Source organism: Vicia villosa, linkage group LG2 (genome assembly GCF_029867415.1).
Source record: "Vicia villosa cultivar HV-30 ecotype Madison, WI linkage group LG2, Vvil1.0, whole genome shotgun sequence".
Taxonomy (NCBI): Eukaryota; Viridiplantae; Streptophyta; class Magnoliopsida; order Fabales; family Fabaceae; genus Vicia; species Vicia villosa.
The window spans coordinates 62,518,448-62,523,995 of NC_081181.1; positions in this window are offsets into that span (position 1 = coordinate 62,518,448).

Consider the following 5,548-nt stretch of genomic DNA (forward strand, 5'->3'; position numbering starts at 1 on the left):
TTGGATGATCACAATTCATCAAGGAAAGATCAAAAATCAACAAAACCCTAAGATTCAAAATTAGGGTTTTTGCCTGAAAAGTCAACTCAACTTTGACTGATCATAACTCTCTCATCCTTCATCCAAAAAATGTCAACCAAAGCTCATTTTGAAGGAAATTCAATTATCTTTCAAATGCAATTGATCCCATGGTCATAGCATTCACCATTTGAAAAATATGGCCAAAGACATTACAGGTCATTTTCAAAGTCAACAAAAAGACACTTTTTTCAAATGGACACACAAGGAGAACCAAAAATCATTTTGATATGAGACCAAAGACATTGGTTAGAGGACTCTTTGAGGTTTCCAAAAAGTGCAAGATCTCCTTCATATGACAAAAATTGAAGGATTTACACCTTGTTGAAGTTGGCTAAATTTTGGGAAAATGCATGAAATCAACATTGCTCAAAAATGTTTTTTTTCCAAATGAGTCCAAGTTTTTATGGTCCAAACATCTTTGCCATGTTACTATGGGCCTCCCACGACCAAGACAAAGCCCACATCTTTATTGGCCATTTTTTGCATAATTTTATCTTACTTTAAGATTAAAATTAAAAGGAAAATGCATGGATAATGGTTGCTTGGCCTCCAAGTATGACTCACTTCAAGGAATCTTCATTTTTTCTGCAAGAATTGAAGAGCAAGACAAGAGCATTGAATGGAGTCAAGCTTGGTCAACAATTCAAAGATTTTTAATATTTTAAAAATCAAACTTTCAACAAAGACAACAAAGCTTCTTAGCTTGAGTTCCAAGCAACTTTGGGCTATAAAAGAAGCATCATACTTCAGCAAAAGAGGGGACACACGAAATAGGGCAAGAGTATAGCAAGAAATATCACAAAAATTCTCAAAATTTGCATATACTTTGTAATTTTCAAATTCAAATTTCCAATCAATATCAATACCAATAAACACTTCTAATCATCTCCTCAAACATTATAGAGTAAGATTGAGCTCTAAATATAGACATATGAGAGTCGTATAAAGCACTTAAAGCTCTTCATGTACATATGAGTTTTATTTTCGTTTTTGTATATGCAACTAATTTCACTGCAAACTAACCACCCTAACATCCTTATGGGGACCTATATGTGTGATCTGGGCCTTAGCATGAGTGTTCCAACGTGAGGATCAGGCTCCACCATTAAAACGAGTCCATGAGTGTTTAAGCTTCATCTTCTTCGTATCCATAGCTAGGAGCTTCAAACCTTAAAACAAATGACATATTTGGATTCAGGACACTCTAATTAGTGGATCTGGGTCACTTGTTTCTATTGCTAACTCGTATTTTTTGCAGGTTCATAGGTTGTTAAAAAACTGGAATTTTAACGTCCAAATAGGGGAGGTTAAAAACCCCCGCTATTTGAAGCTGAAAACCTCACTTCTGGAGGTTGAAGACGACCACGCGTCCAAGCGTGGTTCGTCTGACTTTTCAGCGCGCCAAGGTGGCCCTTCCCTCAAATCTTATTCGCTGGTCAATCCAGCGTGGGCCCCTGCAAAGACTTTGAATCCCCTTGGATTCAGTGTACACCATCATACCATGCACCTACAAATCTGTGCCCTTGGATCAATCTCAAAGCCAATCCAACGCCTCACACATGCAAGCTCACCATGCTCCTTCATTAATTGCCACACCAGATCAGTATCCTTATATTTTTAATTTTATTTTCTATTTTTATTTTAGTTTCTTTGATAAATTAATTAAAAATAGTTAAAAACTTCCAAAAATTCCACAAAAAATATTTTAAACTTCTAAAATAATATATTATTTTATGAAACAAAAATATTTTATTTTTCTTCAAAATTTCAATATTTTTCATAATTAATTAGTATGTATTTGTATATTTGCTTATTAATTATTTTAATTAGTCAAAAAATCATAAAAAAAATTGTTCTTTGTGTTAAATATTGTTTATATATCATAAACTAATTTTGTACATATTTAGGATAATTTTCTCTTTAAGTTTTAATTATTTGTGTAATTATTTGCATAATTATGTTTTGATTAACTTAAAATATCCAAAAACAAATTTCAAAAATTCCAAAAAAAATTAGTTTTGTTCTAAAATCAATTAACAAACATTTTGTACATATTTTTAAACTTATTTGCTAGGTTTAATCATATTTCCATCTTTTCTTTATTTTAAATTAATTAATAATGCATTAATTATATTTAAAATAAATCACAAAAATACAAAAATATGCCTTTTATTTCTTGCAATTTAAAATTCCTAGATAAATGTATAGGATGTCAAATTCATGTAAATAGGCTAGTTTACATTTCCCGCACAATCGATGTAATAGCGTAGATTTACTTTCTGCACTTTACATTTCCGCATTTTAATTTCCAGCACCCATATAAACTGCGTGTATGTCAAAGATAAAACTGAACCGTCAGATCACTAACTTCAAAGATAAATATCTGAATTCAATCACAATCACATTTGCACCTCCTAGGGTAACCCCTTTTCACTCTTTTCAAAATCAAAGTTACATTTCTACTGTTTCGAGTACAAAATCGAACCTTTTGTTTATATCCGACGAATGGATAGATTTTTAAAGGGAACAAGGATAAAGACCTCCTAACTCAGGGTAGACCTCCTAGTTTGCTTGCTCAAAATCAAAACAAACAAAATTCTCATACACTGTTGTTTTTTTAAAACGAATTTTCCAAAAGACAATATTTTGTATACATCCAAACACGGATCATTACAAAATTAACGATCTTTTCAAAACATCTTTCGAAAGATAAACAAGCATTTGTATATATCCGCACAAGGATCATTACAAATTCTATTTGCAAAGGTATTTCAAAAACACAGGTAAAGCATTCCGAATCAATTGAAAAGTAAAGCAAATGAGCTAAGCAAACTAAAGAGCCCATGGATAACCATGGATACAAAGGGTGCTAACACCTTCCCTTTGTATAACCTACCCCCTTACCCAGAATCTCTCAAAGGTCTTTTTTCTGTTTCTTTTATAAACCTTTCCTTCATTGGATAAAATAAAAGGTCGGTGGCGACTCTGTAAACTTTTTCAAAAGTGACGCGAAAGCGTCCGATCGACAAAAAAGAGTCAGTTCACGTATCCCACCCACGGAGGGGTATGGCCCGAAAGGACGGTCCACAGAACTGGCGACTCTGCTGGGGAATACAAATTCAAAATGTTTTCAAAAGGGGTTACCTTTAGAGTATAGATCATTTCGATGTTTTCAATTGTTTGATCTGATTGCTTTACTTTTCACAGGTTTGCTTGGGTACTTTGCTTGTGTGAAAGATTCTAACCCGAATCTCGAGATACCTTAAGTATATGACAATAGACCAAGGAAACTGTACGGCATGTACCGATACGGTTGATCTGGTAGTCATCGTTAGTGTGATACTTTGGTTTATACTGATGTCCCTTGAAAGCGATCAAGGAGTATATTAGGCTTCCGAAGTGTCATTAACACTAATTTGTCTTAGAACCTTTTAGTTGAACTTGACTTGTGGCCTATTAAGTGGCTAGCTTTGAAATTGATCGAAGCTAGTTATCCTCGAGGAATATTCTTGATCGGCCGTCCGAGCGCCGTATTGAGATGTTGTCTCCAAGGATCATAGAACCCGAATACTATTCTAGGACAGGTTTTCAACCAACTCAACTTCAGAGGGGAGGGTATCACCTATCAACCTCATGCAAGCCTTTAAACCTAAGGCTATTGTTTGATTTGTTTTTGTGTGCCACATGTTTGCATCATAAACACATCATTTTTCACTACACATTTCAAGGATCAAAGAGTTTACTTTTGTTTTTGCAGGTAATGGCTCCCGCCACCAGAGATTACATCCGAATCAATATCTCAACGGTGCCATCTGAACTCAAAGTCTTGGTAGCAGAATTCCCCAGGAATGCTCAATTCACTGAAAAGCATGGTCACCTACTCCATTTGGTTACCTCAAAGTTTGAAGAAGACATGATACGGGTCCTGTTCCAGTTCTTCGACCCTGAACATCATTGCTTCACATTTCCTGATTACCAGTTGGTACCCACTTTGGAAGAATTCTCTGAATTAATTGGATTACCAATCCGAGATCAATTACCTTTCACTGGTTTAGAAAGAAAACCAAAACCTGAAGTCATTGCTGCTGCTTTACATCTGCAAAAGTCAGAAATCAAATCCAATTGGGAAACAAAGAGTGGAGTTGAGGGTTTGCTTGCCAAATTCTTACTGGAAAAGGCTCGACTACTGCTAGAAAACAAAAGTTATCCAGCTTTTGAAGAAGTTATGGCTCTTTTGATCTATGGGTTGGTTTTGTTCCCTAATTCCGACCAGTTCATAAGTGTACACATCATCAACCTTTTCCTAATTCGCAACCCGGTACCAACATTGCTGGGAGACATCCTACACTCTCTACACACTCGTACCACGAAGAAGCGAGGAACTCTCATGTGCTGTATACCACTGCTGGCTAGGTGGTTTACATGTCATCTTCCCCGATCAGTACTGAGAAATGAACAAAGAGCACAATGGTCTTACAGAATCATGTCTTTATCTCATTCAGATATCCGATGGAACAACTTCTTTCAAAGAGACATTACTATCATTGATCATTGTGGAGAATACCCTAATGTGCCACTCCTTGGCATTAAAGGAGGTATCACTTACAATCCCTCTCTAGCTCTACGCCAATTCGGATATGCAAGAAGCAACGGTCCTCATGACATGATTATCCGTGGCATTGTGTTTGATTACGAGAATGATTCTCACAGACACCGACGAAGATTCATACAGGCTTGGGACAGTGTCTATAGAATAGAAAGCAAAACTCTGGGGCAATGGAATTCTATTCCTATGGAACTTTACCTCAGATGGGTGCGTACTCATGCTCAAAAACTCATGATGCCCTATCCCGCTGTTCTACCTGTGACTATCGAATCAGAAGTCGAAGGTTACGAACCTCAAGTTATTCTACACCCGGATATGCCAACTGACTTGGAAGAGTTGCAAAAATCCTGGGTTCAACTCAAAGAGGAAAGAGACACCTTCAAAGAACACTGTCAGGACTATGAGAGAAGGCTATTCGAGCTCACCAGACAGCTTCAAGAAGAACAAAGAATCAACGCATTCCTGGGGACAAAGAAAAAGCGCCCACGGGAGACCTGAAAGATCATTTATTTTATTTTCTGTCTTGTAAGCCCAAATGAGGCAAAGAAAAAAGAATAAATTGATTAACTAACGTTTGTTGCTTCTTTAACAAATCTAGACTCTATGATCCTTGAAAACATTGCACACATGCATTCACATGCATTGCATACACATTGCATTTCATACATTGCATTTCATACATTGCATTCATATACATTGCATACACATTGCATACATGGCATCCAGTCATACACATTTCATAACAGGTTCTCATGACGGGTTTCTCATCTCTTCGCTGTTTATTTCAGTCAGAAGAGATGGAATCTGAGGCAAGCATCAAGAATCTCGAAGTACAGAATGCCCAAGTTCAAGTGGCAATTC